This window comes from Schistocerca gregaria, chromosome 7, assembly GCF_023897955.1.
Source record: "Schistocerca gregaria isolate iqSchGreg1 chromosome 7, iqSchGreg1.2, whole genome shotgun sequence".
NCBI lineage: Eukaryota > Metazoa > Arthropoda > Insecta > Orthoptera > Acrididae > Schistocerca > Schistocerca gregaria.
In genome coordinates, this window is record NC_064926.1 from 84,531,445 (window position 1) to 84,554,556 (window position 23,112).

Genomic DNA, 23,112 nt, shown 5'->3' on the forward strand with positions numbered 1-23,112 from the left:
AGATCACCATACCAAAGATATGAGCTGTAAATGGGGATATCCACTGACATAAGCGACATTCACAAACGGCAGATTATTATTACGCAGAGCCTGTGAAGGAGTATCTCGAATACGGCGAAGTTGCTCGAATGTTCACGTGCTACTGTCGTCAGCATCCACGGAATGACGTAAAAGGACAGTGAAACTATCACTAGACGTTAAATGTATGTACGTCCCCGACTCTTCACAGAACGTGGGGTTCGGAGGCTTGTCTGCTCTGTAAAGTAGGACAAATGATGATCTGTGGCAACTCTGACCAGAGACCACAATACTGGAGTACGCACAAATACACTACTGGTCATTAAAAGTGCTACACCAAGAAGAAATGCAGGTGATAAACATTTATTCATTGTACAAATATATTATACTAGCACTGACATGTGATTACATTTTGACGCAATTACGGTGCATAGATCCTTAGAAATCAGAAACCAGAACAACCACCTGTGGTCGTATTAAAGGCCTTCATACGCCTGGGCATTGAGTCAAACAGAACTTGGATAACGTGTACAGGTACAGCTGCCCATGCAGCTTCAACACGATACCACAGTTCATCAAGAGTAGTGACCGGCGTATTGCCCGGACCAGTTGCTCGCCCACCTCTGGCCAGACGTTTTCAATTGGTGAGAGATCCAGAGAATGTGCTTGCCAGGGCTGACCTACTGTGGCGAGCCAATTGCTCAGCCACCATTGACCAGACGTTTTCAGCTGGTAAGAGATCTGGAGAATGTGCTGTATTCAGAAAGGCCCGTACAGGACCTGCAACATGCGGTCGTGCATTATCCGCTGAAATGTAGGGTTTCGCAGGGATCGAATGAAGGGTAGAGCAACGAATCGTAACACATTTGAAATGTAACGCCCACTGTTCAAAGTGCCAAACAACAGGTGACCGAGACGTGTAAACAATGGCACACCCACACCATCACGCCGGGTGAAGCCAGTATAGCGATGACGAGTACACGCTTCCAATGTGCGTTCACCGCGATGTCGCCAAACATGTATCCGTCCATCATGATGCTGTAAACAGAACCTGGATTCATCCTGAAAAAATGACGTTTTGCCATTCGTGCAACCAGGTTCGTCGTTGAGTACACCATCGCAGGCGCTCCTGTCTGTTATGCAGCGTCAAGGGTAACCGCAGCCATGGTCTCCGAGCTGATAGTCCATGCTTCTGCAAACGTCGACGAACTGTTCGTCACACACAATTGCGATAGGCAACAATCCGACCTTTATCAAAGTCGGAAACGTGATGGTACGCATTTCTCCTCCTTACACGAGGCATCACAACAACGTTTCACCAGGCAACGCCGGTCAACTGCTGTTTGTGTATGAGAAATCGGTTGGAAACTTTCCTCATGTCAGCACGTTGTAGGCGTCGCCACCGACGCCAACCTTGTGTGAATGCTCTGAAAAGCTAACCATTTGCATTTCACAGCATCTTCTTCGTGTCGGTTAAATTTCGCGTCTGTAGCACGTCATCTTCGTGGTGTAGCAATTTTAATAACCTGCAGTGTACTTAAGAGCACAGTGTTAATCGTATAATGTTGAACATGGAGCTCCGCAGCAGATCACCCCTACGGGTTCACATGTTGATCAATCGACATCGTCAGTTATGATTGCAGTGGGCACGGGACCATTGCGAATCAACCATCGATCGATGGAAATGCGTAGGCTATTCGGGTGAATGACAATTTTGCTACATTGGGCTGATGGCAGTCTCCATAAACGGCGTCATCGACGTGAACAGCGGCTCGAAACGTGCAGCTCGTCATGGACGCAGACTGGTGGGCGACATTCTCCTGCTTTTCTACGAGACCTGTGATAGTGATAGAAGACTCACTGACAGCTACGAACCACCTGCACCCCTTCGTGCTTGATGGCTTCCCCGACCGACGATGTCATCTTACAGCAGTACAATTGTCCATCTCTCGGAGCCAGAATCGTGATACAGCGTTTGAGGACTAGCTTGCTAAGTGTGCCGACCGGGACTCGATGGAATACATTTCGGAGGGGTCCGAATGTCGACCTGCTCCAGACACCAGCATCTTACATCGCTAACTTCTCTGGTTTCGGCTCCTGAGAATGAATGGATTGCCATTCTTTCACACATCTTCGAAGTTCACAACAGAGCAGGTCAAACGATCATAAAGCGGAAGATTGAACACACTCCATAGTAATGTCCACAGACAGTTATCCACATACTGTTGATCAGATAGTGTTTAAGATCCAAGCTAATGTTCAGCGATACTCGATTGCGGCAGGGCAGAGACAATGCACAATAGGTAGAGCACTTGCCCGCGAAAGGCAAAGGTCCCTAGTTCGAGTCTCGGTCGGGCACACAGTTTTAATCTGCCAGGAAGTTTCAATACACAACAGTTTGCTAGAAGCCAATCATACGGAAAAATCATACATTTTCTAAAATTGAAAAGTTTCGGAAGGCAAAGCGAGCTTTCATTTATATCTACATCCATACTCTAGAACCACCATGAAGTGCAAGGCGGATCGTATGTCCAATTGCAGCGGATATTTGGATTTCTTGCTGTTCTGTTCAAGTATGGAGCGCTAGAAGAATAAGTGTTTGAATGCTTCTGTGCTTGCAGTAAATATTCTAATCTTGCTATCCGTATGTGAGCGATACGTAGGGGGTTGTAGTGTATTCCTGGAGTCATCATTTGAAGCCGCTTATTGAAATTTTGTTAATAGACTTCCTCGGAATATTTTAATTCTGTCTTCAAGAGTCTTCCAATTAAGTTTCTTCGGTATTTCTACGACACTCTCCCACGAGTCATACAGACCTGTGACCATTCGTGCAGGCCTCCTCTGTATACGCCCGATCTCTCCTGTTAGTTCTATTTGGTACGGGTCCCACACAACTGAGCAGAATTCTGGAAATGGTCGCACGGGTTATTTGTAAGCAATGTCGTTTGTACATTGACTGCACTTCTCCAGTGTTCTACCGAGCAAGGAATGTTTATCACTTGCTTTACCCACAACTCATTCCATTTCATATCACTACAAAAAGCTACACCCAGGCATATGTATGTGTTGCCCGATTCCAGCAGTGACTGAAATTATAGTCACAGGAGAGTAGTTTTTTTTTCATTTTGTGACGTCCACGTTCAAACATTTCTGAACATTTAAAGCAAGCTGCCAATCTTTGCGCCACTTTGATACCTTACCAAAATCCGGCTGAAAACTTACGCAGCTTCTTTCGCACTGTACGTCATCACAGATAACTCCATCATCTGCAAAAAGTCTGTGGTTACTGTTGGTATTTTCTGTGAGATCACTGATATACAACATAAACAGCAAGGCTCGCAACACATTTTCCTGCGGCTCATTTCAGGTTACATCTACATCTGACGATGACTCTCCATCCAAGATAACATGCTGTCTGCTCCCCAGCAAAATGACCTCGATAGAGTCATAAATTTCACTTGATACCACATATGATCGTAATTTTGACATTATGCTTAGGTGTGGTACTAAGTCAAATACTTTTTGGAAATCAAAAAATACTGCATCTACCGTGATCCAAAGCTTTCAGAATGTCATGTGAGAAAAATGTGAGCTGCGTTTCAGATGGCCGATGTTCACGGGCTCGTTGCTGGATGGCATTTAGGATGATGATGATGATGTTTTGGTTTGTGGGGCGCTCAACTGCGGGGTCATCAGCGCCTGAGCATTTAGGAGGTCATTTAGTTTAAGATACCTCATTATATTTGAGCTCAGACTATGTTCTAAGATTCTACAACAAATCGATGTCGAGCATAGTGGACGGTAGTTTTGTGGATCACTTCTACTGCCCTTCATGTAGAGGGAGCAGAGAGAACCTCGCCAGAGACACTGCTGCTTACGGCTCCTGTCGAGGGTAGACTATTTCAACCACCCGCCGCAACTGCTCGTAGCTGGCACGTGAGCCACAGCAATAACACGTGGTTCCTAAATTGCCCATTTTCGCTCCGGGCGCTTCCTTGACTTTTGCGACTTTCGGGCTGTGTGGGGCCCGTCCCGGCGGCTGCAAGGCCAGCCCTCATGGACAGGGCGGCCTTGTGGCTGCCAGAGGCTCCCCGCAAGGTCACGGGTGAACAAGGACGCGGCTGCAGTTGCTAAGTCGAAAGCCGCGCCCGCCCAAACTGGGTGAGTGTCGACCACTTTCCGAGGCGAAAGCGCTCTCCAAAACTACGTTTTGAGGTCACTGACATCGTAGTGAATGCAGCTGCCGTTTACTTTGTATGTGTGTGGTGAAGTTGTTATGCGAGGGCTACAGGGCCTGATCAAAGTGATTATAACTGTGGAAGGACAATTTTCTAATTAAGCCAAAAGGAAACCTCACTGTGAATGCTGTGGTCCGCTACTCCTGTACTACCTGTCTGATACGCTACCAACATTCAGACAAATGCATTCCCTCCGCAACAATTTGATGACAACTGTAGCTGCTGGTTGCAGTGTAGGAGGGAAGGACCGATAGTGTATTTCTTTAACTGCCAACCGGCCGGGGTGGCCTAGCGGTTCTAGGCGCTACAGTCTGGAACCACGCGACCACTACGGTCGCAGGTTCGAATCCTGCCTCGGGCATGGATGTGTGTGATGTCCTTAGGTTAGTTACGTTTAAGTAGTTCTAAGTTCTAGGGGACTGATGAACTCAGAAGTTAAATCCCGTAGTGCTCAAAGCCATTTGAACCATTTAATTGCAGCGCAACCCAGTGTGACACTCATACGCTAATTTTAGGGATTATTCAGGAGCCAAAGGCATCGGGGAATACGATGTACTAATCCAGAGCATATACCACGGGAAAAGTAAACAGAGAAATACATCCACGTACGAGGCGTGTCCTAATTCTTTATTTGACAGCTCTTAAAGCTTTTTAAATAAAACAAACTTTATTAATATTCTGTATTTTTAGATTCATGACCACTTATCTGCAGCCCTCTCCAAATTGTAGGATATAACTTGGGTGTGTAACGTAACTATGTTGGTGCGTGAGAAATAGCGCGCTACAGTCAAGTTTCACGAATTCGAAGAGTTCGTCCACACAAGAAGTACCCTCGCCTTAGCATGACAATGCCACACTACACTGGAGAGCTGCGACATCTGCATCACTCCAACGCCTTAGGTTCGCTGTTATCGATCATCCTGCATACAGTCCTATTTTCAGCTGTTTCTAGAGCTTGAGGAACACCTTCGAAGACTTCACTTTGATAGCGATAAATCGATTAAAGATGAGGTGGAGTTGTGACTCCGCAGACAAAGTCAAACATTCTGCAGGTGCAGTGACGATGTGAAAAACCTAACCTCTCGTTGACATAAATGTGTTCAGCGGCTGGGTGACTATGTAAAGAAACAAATACACAGACATGAAGAATAAATATGTAGAATATCAGTGAATTTCTTTGTATTAAAAAAAAAAGCTTTAACAGTTTCCACATTAAAATTTCGGAATCATTTCTTCCACCACACCTTCGTATACACCTTACCTCTCAACGTAGTCTCATTTGAGGGATATACTTTTGGTCTGGAGATCCTCCAGATTTTGCATCCCACTGAAAGAATAGGTTCAGTCAAACTCTGCGAACTACTCATTGACCGCAATTATCACTTCCTTATTTGATGAAAATTGAGTCCCAGCAAGCCAAACCTTGAAGTTAGGGAACAGGAAGAGGTCTCTTGGGGCTAAGTCTGGTTTAGTAGGGAGAATGAAAAACCAATTCAAAGCCCAGGACGTGCACTTACACCATTGTTATCATTGGTGTGTGGAATGGTGCATTATCCTCGTGAAAGAGCACTTTTTTTTACGTGCGAACTTTGGTCTTTTTTTAGACACCGCAAGTTTCATGCGATTCAAAGCTGATGTTCAGCTGTGGTTCTGTCTTTTTCCAAATTATCTATCAGGATTATTGTATAAGAATGCAGGCTTCAGCGGCCGGTGTCATAGTGATTAAAATTCTTCTGGGTATTATGCCGTGTCATTGCTAAAAAACTAACAACAATGATAAATTAAAACCGACGTTTCGGCCGAATTGCAACGGCCTTCCTCAGGGGACGAGGACGGCCGTTGCAGTTCGGCCGAAACGACGGTTTTAATTTATCATTGTTGTTAGTTTTTTAGCAATGACGCGGCATAATACCCAGAAGAATTTTAATCACTGTGAGGATTATTCCTTGGAAACTACAGAAAACAGTGGCCATCACCTTACCAGCTGACAATATGGCCTTTGTCTTCTTCGTTTGCACTAGCGTTCTCCCATTGTTTCGACTGTCGTTTTCACTGGTGTGTAATGATGGGTCCATGTTTCACCAACAGTCTCAAGTCGGCAGAAGAAATCATGTCACATACTTTTCAGCCGTGGTGCGCCTTTTCTGGCACACAAGTTCTTTGGCAGTACTATCGATTACCCTGCTGTACTACGATCTTTGCCCCTGTTGTGATCTGGCGGCGGGTATTGGCAGGTCGGCGAGTTGGTCACCGGACACTCTACGAGGCGCTAGGACGTGCTCGAGGAGACGACGGAGCAAACACGCGGGCTGGGGCACCGGTGGCGCGACCTGTGTACCTTGCAAGTCGGTCGCGAGTTTGAGGTGGACCTGTCTGACGTCAGCTTCGGGCGCTGCTCGTCGCATTGCTTTGGGGCCTGTTTTCTCGGGGAGACCCAACCCTCGAGATCATCTCGAACAACGCTCTCCATCGTACGTGTTAGTGGTTTTGGTGCCAAACGATTTGCGTTGCAGCGAGTGAAGTTGTTAGTCGGTTGGCAGCTGGCCCAGACTGTGACTGTGCAGACCAGCATTTACTATTTGCTTTAAGATCCGCTGGTTGGATGACTGTTAAAAGGCAGATTAGCACGAAGGAGTGCGTGTGATTTTGGGTTTATTGCCATCAAGCGACGTCCCTGATATATTGCAGTAAAAAAAAAATTGCAACTAGTTCTGTTATTTGTGAAACGTGCATTTGGTAAAGCTACTCATTTGTATGTATTTCCTTATATACGTGCACTTATTGAATGCACCCACTCAACAGTAATTGGTATGTGTATTTTATCAATTTAGGGAAGTGACTCCCGGTTGAGCCCCGACGTTTAGGTGTTGTTTGGACGGCTGGTCGGCTGCTTCCGGCATTTAAGTCACCCTTTCCTGGTGTCACTGTCCGTTTGATAAATATAACCAATTTCATGTTTGTTTGTTTTTTATAAAAAATGAAGGGTTTTTAAATTTCATTGAATCTGAATTATTATAGTCACGTGTTGTGCTGCTTGGCTTTTTGTTGGTTCTAAACGAACTGATGCTTTTGGTAAATTACTTTCGTATTGTAACTTTTTTTAAAAAAGTTCGTCCAATTTTTTTTAAAAATCAGCTTCATACTGTAATTTATTTGAAATCTCTGTGGGTCATCTCTTTAAGTCTGTTGGTAATTGTTATCTGCTGTCTTGCTTGTGAAGCAAGATATCTGTAATATTATATAAAAAGATTCCGATGTTGTTTCTTACCTGTTTTGAATAAACAATGAATTTGGTGGTTGTCGTGTTTAAGGAGTGACATTACAGGGGCCTTGACCTTCCATCCTAGGTGCACCCCTCATCCCCACTTCTTAAGTAACAACTGTGTTGAAATGTTGTGCCCCTCATCCCCACTTCTTAAGTAACAACTGTGTTGAAATGTTGTGCCCGATGCCCTCTTGGTCGTCTGTGACCAACTGCGGCACCTACTTCGCACTCAGCTTCTTGATAGCCACTTCTGCGTGCCCCATTTTATACAGCCGCTCAGCTGAGATGCCTGCAATCTCAGCAACATCACGAATTATTAATCTACGGTGTTGCACTTCATGGATTTTTTTTTTTTTTTTTTGTGGTTTCCTTTGCGATGACCTCAATTTTACGGCCGGAAGCGCACTTCGTCTTCGGTGCTTCTCTGATCACTTTTAGATTCATTAATCCAAAAGTACATGGTCTTCAATGATGATGCTGAGACCTTGTGAATTTCGTCTAAACCTGTTCTGATTTGCGCCGCAGTCCAACCCTTCAAATAAAAATGTTTAATAGCAGCAGGAAACCTGGTTTTCTCCATTTTAAATCACACTCGATAGACTGACCAATTTAGACAGCTGCCAACAATGAATTGCATGCTGCACATTGTTGAAATTCCTTATACAATCCTTGGAATAATCAAGCTAACGAACCATGAAGATCCAACAACACTCTTCCATTCATGAAATTTTACCAGACTTTATAATAAAGGGTGTAATGGGTGTAAGTGAATATATTTCTGTGGGTGTCTGAGGACAGTGTATCTAACAATGTTACATCAGTATCTACTTCATTTTCATTGTAGCTATTAGGAATAGTGTGTTTTTAGGTTGGCTAGTATGCTTATTTTCCCTGAGTAGTGGATCACGTGTTGAAGTGCGGACATGTGGACGCAAACTGGTCAGGCTATTCTTATGGATGTAGTCCGCTTAGTGGTGCAGTTACGCTTTTGCAGAAAACATCAGATCGTTAAGTTTGTGTCGCACCTGTGAGAAGACGATGTGACACAGAGGAGAACAACCAACACATTGATGTATATGCCACATATAAAAAATCTGCATTTATACCTGTTACACCTGGTACATATAAAGTGCAGTCGCTTTCATGAGTCCATCTGTATGTGCAGGCTATCCTGCGGTTGTGACTGATACGCACACTGATTCGAAAACTATATATTCGTTTATAGGGTGATTTTTTTCATGGAGTACAAACCGTAAGAGTTGATCGATCAGAGGATATGGAGCAAAAAAGTTCTAATGAACTTGTCCGAAAATGTATGGTTTCTGTGCTAGAAGCCGTTTATTCAGTCATACTTTGTTACAGAGACTGCGACCTAATAAGCGCTGTACCATACACACACATATACAGCACGCATGGTTTCCTCCTAGCTCCCTGTCCTGCCATAGTTGTTGCTAATGGTGTTGGATTCAAGTCTCTTGCTGACTACCTTGTAGTGGATGTGATACAGCGTTGTATACAGTGGTTCCGTAATCGAATGGAGAGCTTGCCAAAATGGTGCTTACTTACATCAAGGCAAATGGCTATGGGCGGTGGGCAGCAAGGTTGTATCAGCACACCTACACCCGCAGTCAACAAACACAGCATTCAAAGTTTGGAACAGAGTTTCGCCGCTTGTCTGAGGCAGGGTTATTTCAGGAACAGGAAATCATGAAGAACGTAGCAGAATGATTAACACTGTGGAAGATGACCGCCGTGTCAGTACTAGGCAGTTGGCCCGCCAGTACGTAGTACGCCAGACACCGTGTGGAACATTCTCCATCACAATTGTTACTACCCTTATAATTTTCAGCGTGTGCAGGGCTTACTAGCAACAGAATTTCCATATCAGGAGCAGTTTTGTCGCTGGTTTCTTCCCCAGGCAACCACAATTCCGGAATTCGTGTCATTCATCCCGTTCACAGCTGAGACCACCTTCACGCGGAGTAGTACCTTCAACTTTCATAACATATGTGTGGGATAGTGTGCAGAACCACCATGGTATAGTGACAGCCAATCACGCTCAGCAATGTGTGGCCGGGAGTAATTGGCGACAGTATTTTGCTACCAGTCTTCCTTCCAAGTCGCCTAAAAGGTCGGAACTACCGGCGTTTCTTGCGGGTGACTTTACCCACCTTACTTGAAGAAGAGCCATTTACCATTCGAAGGTTTACGTGGCGGCTACATGATGGTGCTCCAGTCCGCTTCGCTGTTAACGTCCCGACGCATTTCAGTTGTGTCTTCCCTGGTCGATGGACGAGACGAGGGGTCCAGTTGCATGACAAGCTCGTTCACGGCAACTGAACCAGTGCGATTTCTGGTTATGGGGACATCTCAAAGGTGTCGTGTATGCAGACCCCATTTCAGATATGGTGACACTGTAGCAGCGTATTCAAGCTGCCTTTAACACTGTTGGGATGCAGCCGGCCGATATGAACGTTGAGACAGAATATGCTATGGGCGTACATGCATGTGTTGAGGCACATGGAAACCATTTGCAGCACATAGTGTAACTGTCGCTGCATCGTACAGCGCGTATTAGACCGCAGTCTCGGTGGTAATGTATGATTGAATAAGTGACCTCTAGCATGGAAACCATGCATTTCCGGACATAAGTTCAAAAGACTTTTTTGGACCTGGGTAGATCACATAACTAATGAGGAGGTATTGTGTAGAATTGGAGAGATGAGGAGCTTGTGGCACAACTTGACTAGATGAAGGGATCGGTTGGTAGGACATGTTCTGAGACATCGAGGGATCACCAATTTAGTATTGGAGGGGAGCATGGAAGGTAAAAATCGTAGAGGGAGACCAAGAGATGAATACACTAAACAGATTCAGAAGGATGTAGGTTGCAGTAGGTACTGGGAGATGAAGAAACTTGCACAGGTTAGTGTAGCATGGAGAGCTGCATCAAACCAGTCTCAGGACTGAAGACCACAACAACAATCCTCTCATCGAACAATCCCTAGAGTTCGTACACGGTGAAAAAATCACTCTGTATAATTAATAAATATTTAGTACAAATAGTCTGAGTTATGATGAATTAAATTTAAGCTGTGAAAATGAAGTCATTGCCATCTAATGAACGGCCGCCATAAATATAGAGACCAGCAGTGGCTTGAGAGAAAAGAGCGCGTATTTTAACTCGCAATTGGTGTGGTGGTCTAGCGGTACGCTTGTGAGTACGTATCATAGCGGTGCAATTTTTTTCTCACTCTGCCTTTTAAGCCGTCATTCACATCTCAATGGCACGAAAATTCGACAGAAATGAAACTCCACCTCAGACTCTAGCTCCTCTTTTCCCGGTAGGGTAACTGGTTAGGTACACGCAAGGAGCCTAGGTGACATTCAACTGACTGGAATCGTTTCAGACAGACTGCATAGAGAAGAAAAAACATCCTAATCTAAAACCCGTACTTCGCAATTCTGCGCCGCACAGCATGTATCTCAATGATGAGTTTCCTGTATCCTTCAGTCAAGCTTTGTTGTGGAGATGATTCTTTGTGACAAGAATCAGCAGCAAAGATTTGCGTCAGTGACTCTCGAAAATGCATCACAGTGAATATTAAGCTTCAAAAGAGGTGAGCTCCAATGCTAGCTAAACATGTCGATCATTTATGTCTTTTTTTAATTATTTTCTCGTTTATTTGTGCCACCCCAGTCACACTCCGATTCATACAGAATCACTCACACACACCCATGATTCGCATGGAACACATAACATTCATACTTTCACAAAACTCTCTTCCTGTGTGCTGATTATATCGACTAAGTTACATGAAAGTGATGATATTCAACTATTTACCATCGTTCTCTCAACTTTATTCATAACTCTTCACACTGACCAACAAACAAAATGCGCTAGGTCAGTCAAGTCATTAGGCCGAACATATTTAATGTTACCTGAGTAAAGCAGAACCATGTCTCCAGAATACACTCTGATAATCTAAAACAGTATGGCCACTGCCAGCCGTGACGTTGGATGCCTCATTTTTGGTGTTGAGGACACGCAAAGTGGTAACAAATGTATGAAAGCGCAGCACATACGGACGGGGCATCACCGTAGCGAAGATAGAGGCTGCAAATGGGGAAATCTATTGAGATAAGCGACAAACGGCATATTATTATTACGCAAAGCTTGTGAACGACTGTCTCGAAAACGGTGAAGCTGGTCGCATGTTCGCGTGCTACTGTCGTGAGCGTCTACTCAAAGAGGTAGAAGATCAGAGGAACTATGACCAGGCAGTAAGTGGTTGTATGTCAACGATTCTTCAGAGAGCATGTGGTTCGGAGGATTGTCTGCTCTGTAAAGTATGACAGGTGGTAATCTGTGGCATCTCTGACGAAAAACCACAACGCTGGCGCGCGCACAAATATTTCGAAGCGCACTGTTCATTGTTGAACATGGAGCTCTGCAGCAAACCACCTCTACTTGTTCACACACACACATGTTACGACTCCAGTGGCCACGGGACCATAGCGATTCAACCATCTATTAATGGAAACGCGTCGGCTCTTTGGGGGAATGATATTAATGCTACACTAGGTTCTTCGTTGTCTCCACGAACAACGTCGTCGAGATGAACGGCTGCTCGAAACGTACAGCGCGTCATGGACTCAGGCTGGTGGAGAAGGAGACATTCTCCTGCTCTTGCATCAGACCTGTGGTAGTGATCGAGGACACGCTGACAGCTGCGAACCACCTGTATCCCTTCATTATTGATGTCTTCCCCGACGGCAATGTCTTCTTTCGGCAATATAACTGTGCTTGTCTCGGAGCCAGAACCGTACCACAGCGGTTTGTGGAGTATTATAGTGAACTCACGTTGATGTTGTTGGGTTGTTTTTTTGGGGAAGGAGCCCAGACAGAGAGGTCATTGGTCTCATTGGATTAGGGAAGGATGGGGAAGGATGTCGGCCGTGTCCTTTCAAAGGAACCATCCCGGCATTTGCCTGGAGCGATTTAGGGAAGTCACGGAAAACCTAAATCAGGATGGCCGGACGCGGGATTGAACCGTCGTCCTCCCGAATGCTCACGTTGATGTCTCAAGGAACGTATTCGTCATATGTAAACCTTATGGAAAGCATCTGGGTCACTGTTGGGTGCCATCACAGCGTAGGAACATCAGTGGCCCGTTATTTAGGCGAATTGAAATGAGGTCATCAGTCCGCTAGAACTACTTAAACCTAACTAACCTAAGGACATCACACATATCCATGCCCGAGGCAGAATTCGAACCTGCGACCGTAGCGGTCACGCGGTTCCAGACTGAAGCGCCTAGAACTGCTTGGCCACCACGGCCGGCTTAGGTGAATTACATCTGTGCGTAAACATCGAATGCCACATGCCTCTACAAACCTACCAGTAACCTGTCGGATCCCTGGTACGCAAACTCAGTGATGTATTTCGTTCTAAAGACGGACTAACAAGTTATTGAGCATTTGGTCACAATGTTTTGGCTCATCAGCGTATATACAGAGTGAACAAAAATTAAACCAACAAACTGCAGGGACGAATTCCTGACTAGAAATGGAGGAAAAATGTGTCCTATCAATATGTAGCGGGAAATGCAACGTTGCCACGGTAGATGGCGCTGACCAATAATGGTTCCTCAGACCATGTGTTGTGTGTTCGTTGAGTGATTGGCCCAGTGTGCTGTAAGCAGCATAATGGTCCGATATTCGTGTTGGGAACAAGCAGACATTGTGTTTGTGAACACCTAAGCAGATGGAAACAGATGCAGCTCAGATATGCCAAGCAAGTACCGTCACAGACATCAACCCCATCACACAACGTTCCAAGCCCTTTTCGGATGATCGTGCGATCAGGGGTCCTTCCAGATAGACGAACATGAGGGGAGGCGGCGGACTGTGTGTATACCAGATTTGGAGGATCAAGCGCAACTGGATACCCTAGTACAAGGCCCAGGCAAGTGACCTACTAACACGATTTAAGCCAAAGGACGATACATATATCCTGCAAGGCTACAGCTACAATCCCTGCCACTTGCAGTCCCATGGAGGCCAGTTTGAACATCCGATGTGATGTGAATGTGATGCACCTCTGCGCTGTATTCCGTCGTCGTTCCACAAACACCGTTAACTTCTGGAAACATGTTCACAGGACCTTATTTTCCTCCATTTCCAGTCAGAAATCCGTTCTCACGGGTTGTTGGTTTTACTAATGTTGGCCCTGTACATAAGCAAAATTATTTTTAAATCGAAATTTAATATTCTCATTCGATAGAGTGGTCCCAACTTATTATAACGCGGCATTCGTTTTATCGATACGTATTAAAAGGGACAGTAAAACGCGAACTAGTACTCCAGATAGGAATGAGCAGCGCTGCTGCTTGGCGGTTGTAGTCAACAGGGGCCAGGGCGTTGTTCGGCTGCTGTTGCAGTAGTGGTTATTGTTCACGTTTTAATCTCCCTATTAATACATAAACGAGTATAACACAAGATTAATTTCAGACTACTCTATCGTATGGGCACGTAAAATTACGCTTTAAAACTCGTTTTGTTCATAACAGGAAGCACAACTGATGTTTCTGATCGACACTAGCAGTCATATGAGAGAGCCAATGAGCGGTGTTTGTCTTGGGTGATTCCAGCTACTGCAGTAACGAAATAAAAATATCTACCGAAACGCCAGAGGACATTCTCCAGACGAGTCTTAGGTCGGACAGTCTTGAGAGGAGAGTGCTGTATCGCGGAACACTTCTCACACTTGTGCCTCTAACCAGATTCTTAAGTGGTAGCTTTCGCTTTACGTGAGCTGCAGTCTTTTTCCCAAATTACCAAATTACTGAAAAAGGTAAGGTTTCTCCAAACGCGAAAAAAATTACAAGGTATAACATAGCTATTTATCTAGAAGCAAATATTATGCTGAAATTTAAAAGTGGTCCAATTAAGAACACCTTGTTCAAATTACACTGTGTTAGATTATTAATCTACTACACACCGATATTCAGTACATGAAATAAAATTAAAAAGTATTGTGAGAAACTGCTGCAAGTAAAAAATTTTAGAATAGTAGCTGCTGCCTACTAACACAAGTTTCCATTTTCAAGAAAGAGAAAATTGTTAAGACTTTAGAGAGACGAAATCCATTTTCCAGTGTGGCGTGCTCCATGGTTGATGAGATTCTTAAGTTGCAAAATGGTTCACTACTGACGACGTGTGGCCTCAACGTTAACACGTTACGTAACTAATATAAAAATATATGTAATCTTACTTACCACAGAACTCTGGAGCTGAAGAATCAACAGCCGACCGCTGTGACGGAGCGGTTCTAGGCGCTTCAGGCCGGAAACGCGCTGCTGCTACGAACGCAGGTTCGAATCCTGCCTCAGGCTTGGATGTGTGAGAGGTCCTTAGGTTAGTTAGGTTTAAGTAGTCCTAAGCGTAGGGGACTGATAACCTCAGATGTTAAGTCCCATGGTGCTTAGAGCCATTTGAACCATTTGCAGGATCAACAACATTCTCCAAATCGCTTTATTTTATACAGCACTTAAATATGTAGAATTCGTAATACTTATAAATGCTGCCCTAAAAAACAACCTCTTGTCTCACAATAACAACAAAAAGTAGGAAATTTCAGAAATTTTCCTCTGCGCTTCCGACCATTAACAAACGATTTCAGTTACATAGAAAGTGTAGTGCAAGCTTGGCTTCGTAAATGATTAGAATGTCGGTTCGCTACATGCAGTAGGTAGAACAGCCTTATCTAAATTATGTCTGTAAGGTAACATTACACAAGTACGCAACGAGTTACGCAATCAGAAGTCGTATTTGAATGCGGTTTTTTGTGATAAGGTAATTTTATGTCTCGCATAAGAAGGAGAAACTTCTAGTAGCAGGTAGCGGTATTCGATAGCGATAGGTCTGTGGCCTGCCAAGACTGCGGATTGTGATTTCGGAATTTATTGCTCGTGTTGCTCGGGAACCTATGAGTATCTCAGTGGTCAAATGTACCTAGCGCTCGAATGAGTGACGTACTTTGCGCTCAGCCGTCTAGGATAATAAATCCTTATCATATGCGTTCAGTCAGAAGATGTACACGTTTACAGGACTTGCGCCCACGTTAGGAGTATGCACGGAATCTCAACATAGTGACCATTGCTGCAGATTCCCAGACACGACCAACAAAGGAAAGTGCACAGGCACTGGTGTGCCCTGACGTAACTACGGGTAAGGGCCATGGCGGCTTTGTCCCAAGTGTCGATATCTCTATTCTTATGATCCTTGACTAACATGTTACTGTCGGAGCGCAGCGCCCTCTGTTGTCATGGCACCAGACCTGATGGCCAGTTCAGTAGGCAATATGAGCTGAGAAACGAAGGTGTAAGGAGCTCACCGTGGGACATCTTCGACATGATGTTAGCTGCTCGGTTGCGATCAGTATTGGGACCATAGTACCCCATGCAAGTTACTGTGGACGTGAATTAATGCTGTTATTTATCATCAGAAGGGAGCCGAACTGTCAGGGCATTTGTTACGTCTTCCTTCTGTTTGTCGGATATGGACTCCCGCGTCTCCAGGGTATTCGAAGGGCAATGTGACTGCAAGGTCTGGTAAACGTTTTAAACTGATTCATTGGCTGATACCTCACTACAATTTGTTTTTTGTGTTAACCTTATTTATCATTGGTGCTTGTGAACCTTTAGCCAGTGTAAAGCGCCGTGTTGCAGAAGAAAGCTTATTTGGAAGGTTGGTGGTGTGCACTAGTGTCAGTGTTACCTGCTCTCTGTCCGCTCTCCCCATAATTCTTGTGTTTTTTTAACGTAATGATTGATAATGTAATTTTCAATTGGAGATGCAGCGAAACGATTAATATTACCAGTTACTGCGGATGATTAACTGATCAAGTCAGAATGTGTGTCGACTTTGCTATTTTATTGGCCAATTTACAATTTCCTTTTGTTGTTCTATTTTTCATGAAGCTAATGCTAAAGGCCCATGCTGTCTAAGAAATTGTTTAGTGTGTCTGCTCTATTTAAGTGACTCAGATTATTTTTGGTTTGCTGCAGGACGCATTTGTTCTCTCCGAACTGCTATGGACTAATGTCTGTACGGATGAGCTTTGAATTTCATGCGACTGTCCTTGTGCTGCTTATCTGGTTTGCTAGAAAGTTTACAAATTATTTTTATTTGCTTATTTGATAGTTAATTTAATTGAGATTATTATCCCAAATTTGTTCCTTGAAATTCGAACTAAAAATGGCATAAAAAAATAAAACCCTAAGCAATGTAATGCACCAAGCCCGCTTTTCAATGTACCAAATGCAGGAAAAATTCTATTGCAGAATTTGGCTTGTGAACCTAGAAAATATAGCTTTAGAAGGCTGTGATTTTTGTATACATAACAGCAGTGTTGTAAAGAAGGCTCTGGAGCTATTTTCTGGTTCAATCAGTGTGGTATAGAAGGCTGTGGAGTGTTGTAACAAGTTTTGTGCTGTTCAGTGGAATTCGAGTGAAGTTTGATTTATTGTGCCATTCATTGTGCAAGGGTGAATCTGTTGATCCCTTTTTACAATGCCTAGGGCTGGTAAAGTATTTAAAAATGTAGTAACTCCCATATTTCGAATATAAAGCGAAAAAGTGACATTGAGGTTAGGGTTGGGCCTCCAGATGCAAACATCAGCTTGTCTCCAAATGCAGCTAAAATAAAACTTGGGACAGGGATTGTGTCAGAAGAAACAAATCATGAGAGAAATACGGGTTTCGGAATTATGGATCTGGAAATGGTGGCAGAAGCACTTAGAAAAGCCTACAAGTGCTCTGTTTGTGGAGGACATGTGGATTTGGTTGATGATGGAAAGAGAGAAGGTTTGGTTTGCACATTGCACATTTTGTGTCAAAACTGTGATGCTGACAGGCCATTCTAGACATCAAAGGTCAGTAATAGAATCTATGAAGCCAATATCTGTTTTGCTTATGGACTAACTTGTATAGCGATTGGAAGAGATGGTTGAAACCTTCTATGTGGTATTATGAAAATGCCTGGTCTTCCCTTAAAATTTTCTGCAATGAATACTGCCCTCCTCAATGCAGTTCCAGAAGTGAAGAGAGCATGAAAATGGCAGTCCTGGGGGCAATTCAAGAAAACTGTGAAGCAACTAATAGCAGCGATAAAGCAGATTCCTGTGACAGTTACTGGATGAAGAGGGGGCATTCTTCACTGCATGGAGCTTCAACAATCACTAGTGTCGACACTGGAAAAGTATTAGAGGTGATGTCTAAATATTGTTCTGCATGTTCCTTGCACAAGAAATATATTGATGCAGGTAAAGAAAGAGAATGGCAAGAAGCCCATAAAGCTGTTTGTAGCAGAAATTACGCAGGCTCCAGTGGTGGGATGGAAGCTGCAGATATGAAATTCATTTTCCATAGATCTTTGCAAAAGTATGGAGTAAGATATGTACATTATTTAGGAATGGAGACTATAGTGCTTTCTAAAATGTAATTGAAAGATTGCACTATTGAGAAACTGAAGTGCTTAGGCCATATTCAGAACAGGAGGGGTGGATGACTCCAAAGACTTGTTGCACACAATAATGGCAATTTACTAGAGGATGGGAAGCCACTGGGAGGTAAAAACAGACTAACAAAGAAGAGCATTGACAGCCTACAAGTCTATTATGGCGCTGCAATTAGAAGTAACCTCACAAGCTTGGACAGTATAAGGAAAGCATTATGGACCATTTGCTTTCATTACTTGTCGACAGACACTACACCTCAACATGGCCTCTGTTCTAATGAATGGAGCAAATTTTTGAAAAGTAAGGAAAGTGGGGAAGCTTATACTCATAAAAATATCCTTTCTTATGAGGTTTCAATGGCCATTAAATCTACTTTTAGAGCACTGGCTTCACCAGAACTGCTAGAAAAATATCTGCATGGGAAAACACAGAACCCAAATGAATGTTTCAATGCTCATATTTGGAAAAAATGTCCAAAGACCGTGTTTATTTCGAATTTGGTGGTGAATATTTCTGCTTTGGAAGCTGCAGCAGTGTTTACTGGTGGGAATGTGACAAGACTTCACATCCTCAGCAAGTTGGGCTTTACACCTGGAGTCTTCACTGAGCAGATACTGCAGAACATCGATAAGCAAAGAATCGTGGATGCAGAGACTTCAGTCCAGAACATACAAAAAATTGCTAGGCATAGGAGCACAGAAGCTAAAATAGCTGTAGAAGATGATCAGCAAGAAATGGAATATGGATATGGGCAGTTTTAACTAAGGTATGATAGTTTTTTTTTTACATTTCATCCAAACTTTAAAATGATTTTTCTGCAGCTGAAGGTTTTCTGCTTTCAGGAAGACATATATAAGAAACTACTGGAAGGATTGAAATTAAATTTGGCACAGCTATTCTTTTACTTTGAAGCAATATTTAAGTAGAACAAAATTTTAATCGAGATATTATACACAGTTTTTTGGTTCATAATATATTGAAAAGTTTGCATGTAAAAAAAGTTCAAATCTAAAATATCACAGAAAATAATAGCACTAATTTACCAAAAAGTTACTGCACTTAATTGTACACATATTAGTGTTGATTATTTTACCATTAAAAGAATTTGCCAAATTTTCCTCGAAATTATGAAAAAGTGTACCTTGAAATAATAATGCAATAAAAAATTAAAAATTATCTCACTGAATTAGATTGTTATTAAAAATTATGATTAAAAAAAAATCTGATTACATTTCGATACACAAGTGTGCAAAATTTCAACGAAATTGAACAAAACTTGCAAAGATATGGATTTACAAAAAAAAAAACAGTGCAAGACTGCCACCGTCTCCCCTTAAATTTCTTTTTTAACTTATTAAAATAAAAAACAGTTAAGTTCTCATCATGAGATCAGTTCGTGCACAAAATCTTGCATCAGCAACACTTTCGCAACTATATGCAGCTATAGAAGTAGCATGGCCCATTATTTCTGCAGGGAACTTATTGGGTCCACGCACGCCAAGTCGAACTGCTGCAAAGTACCAGACAAAAGGAGACTCTACACGATTTCTGGAGATATCCCATTACTTTTGTTACCTCAGTGTGTGTGTTAAAATGCTGTGCGCAGAACTGCAGTTAGAGGGCCTTGGTGCTCGGTTCCTATTTGAGTTAGGAACGTGGGATGGAAAATTTTTGGTTTAACCCAGACCAGCACCCATTTGTGTAGCATTTCGAACATCTGTCTTACCGTGCCGATGCTACAGTATATTAAGCAAAGTTCGAACGACGGACAGGAGCTGGTGCCCAGACACATTGTGCGAATCGATTAATTCCTTTGCAACAGGTTTTAGTTAGGCCGAAATTAATGTTCAGTTAATGACACAAACAGTATTTCACCGTGTAATTGTATACTTTAAACATATAGACCGATGGTAATATAGAGAAACCCCATATGCTTTTTGTGTTTTCATGTATCCATTATATCAGGTAAATTGAAGAGAAGGCTCACATGCACAAAAGATATTTTATGTTGTCAACATATCTTCAGAGAGAATAATCGATATCTATCTGTAAATGAGGAAAAATTGCCTCATGTAAAAGAAGAAATCATCCAGAACTTCTACACTAACATGTACAATAGGCCGACATGTGTCACAGACTCGACCATGAGTAGAGTATAATTCCAAAGTGAATGAAAATAGGCATAATTTGATTAATTTTTGTCTATATAGCAACAAAGTATGATTTACATAATGATATATGCTTATTTACTACAAAATATTGAGGAAGCCAACATGTGTTTACATAAATTTTAACGTAACATCAAGAAAACCTATCATGATTGTCTACAATGCATTGGGCTTCTTCTCTCCACATTTGTTTTGGCCAAGAGTAGATAAACGACGCCTAGAGTCTGCTGGGTTATTGTGGATGTACTGAAGGATTTTGTAAAAGTGAGTGCTCAGAAGTCGTCATTGCACAAACACAAAAATGAACAAAGAAGACAATACGACAATGTGCATGCGCCAGTCACCCAACTCTGCTTTGTTTTTACTCATTGACCATAAACTGCCAACTCAATACAAAACTTCCCACAACTAACTTTTAAAATTCACGATTTCGAACAGCTGTTCACAGTAGATGAAAACTAAGTCAAACTTCGAGTTGAGGATAGTTGCCAATCGGGCTTGCTGGAGTTGGTTTTTGGTGTGAAGGTACCTTTACGCGCTCCACTTCTCTGCTTCAGACTTGCGCGAAACGGTTCAAATTTTGTGAGAACGTAGACAAATACATTTAATTAATGGTCGTGAAAGCTTCGTCCGTTTCCACGATATAGTGGCCTACATTCCCACGTAAAATCCGGTTTTACATGAATCGTGCGTGTTGAGAAGGTTTAAAGCGATGCAAATGGTAATAAAGAATATTTACTAACGGTAATTATGAGAATCATTTCTAAAATCTTTCATCGTTCGTATTCTATGTACGAAATATCACTCGTTATTATATGAAACTATGTTTCGTAAAAATGCGTTACATTTTGAGCGCTCCATTTGAATTAATTAAAAAAGCTGGATACTAGAGTTAATCATAGTTTCGTTAGAGACATGTTATTCACCAGTAGTTCAATATGACCGAAAAAATCTTTGGACTTGCAAAACAGTGCATATACCAAACCAAAATTATGCCCAGCCCTGTACAAAATGATGTACTGCTTCATCGAGCATTTAAAGCTTTGTCATTAACTACGTAGAAAATTACTCTAACACTAAACTTGCTATACAAATAACTTATTTCTAACGAATAGAAAATGTTTTACAGCCTTTTCTTTAAAAACTACTATGCTACCTTGCAGATAACTTATTTTTGGACAAAACAAGCCTAAGCTCGTCTACTTTAGTACACGATTTAATAGTTCATAGTATTATGCGATGCATACACTGTTTCGCTTTCTTGTGCTTATGTCAGGAAGCCCAGACTAATAATTAATTCGGATTGGTTGTTGCAACATTTTGTGCCAAAATTATTCCTGTGAGATTTTCTAGCGGCGGTTTCTTAAGTTTCAGTTTTCATTGTTGCATAATTTAAATAAACGATGACAAAAATTTTGGGATAAGAGGTAATAACAAGCTTTATGTTTTTCAGTAGTTTATTACTTTTTGTATGATTCGTTCAGCATTCTTGTAGTGCGTGATTGGAACATCATTCGGGAATTTTTCAAATATTTCGATACAATACGTTCTCTCAGCTGATAGGTAAGTTGCAGTTAACAACAGATAGGTTGGACTGTCAATGGCTTGTGCATATTTTGGTCCATCAGTTAATTAGTGAAAGCTTAAATCAACTAGTTAAACGGTCAAATGTATATTCAATTAGACTTATTTTTATTTATTTCTTTATTTATTCAGCATACCCTCTTCAGGCACAAGTCCTACCGGGACCATCCGACCGCCGTGTCATCCTCAAAGGAGGATGCGGATAGAAGGAGCGTGGTGTCAACACACCCTCTCCCGGTCGTTATGATGGTATTCTTCACCGAAGCCGCTACTATTCGGTCGAGTAGGTCCTCAATTGGCATCACGAGCCTGAGTGCACCCCGAAAAATGGCAACAGCGCATGGCGGGCTGGATGGTCACCCATCCAAGCGCCGACCACGCCCGACAGCGCTTAACTTCGGTGATCTCACGGGAACCCGTGTATCCACTGCGGCAAGGCCTTTGCCATCGTCAATTAGACTAATTAATTAAATTGTATGTTTGTTCTTTCAGTGTCTGAGGATGTTTCGTCCTTCTGGCAGTCAAATCACTGGATGTCGTAGAGGCAGCCCATCGTAGACAAATGTTGCACGCACTTCATGATGCATAACAAAAATCCTTTCGCATTTTATAATGACAGATTATAATTTTGTCTGTGTATTATTTCATACTATTTCATTACGTGATCGGTAATCGGTAACATGGGTCTTGTGGGTTACTTAGAAACTACTATTAAGGAGCGCCATAACGTACAGGTTCATGCTGTGTAAATCTTTCACTTTCCAGATACCATTTGACAACTAACCTTTTTTAACAGATTCGCACAACTTCCGAAGCAGCGAGACACTTCACATGGACAATAAGACAACATCGCTTTTTTTAAAGTGGAATTCTACTTTTTTCTTCGTATCGTAAGTTTATCTATGTAATGAGGTCGTATCATAAGTTTATCTGGGTAATATGAACTATTAAGCTACGTCATTATAATAAACTTCGCACAGAATTTAATATTTCATTCAGTACTGTATTTTTGTTTCCTGTTATTCTGTGCACTGTTTTAAGTATTTAAAGTTATTTTTGATACGTTTATGTAAACAGTCTCATGTGAATGAGATTAACTCCAAGACGATCAACATTAAAAAAAAAAACATAAATATCGAACAGAAATAAAAGAAAATTAAAGAATACGAAAGAAAATAATAAAAAGTATGAAAACCAAAATAAAAAATAAAATAAAACGCATGTGACCTTGACGCGATAGTCAGGCTTGTGTGCTCCAACGACACGGTACGCTTTTCAAACATGTATAACCATACCAGGCAGCTAACCGTACATGT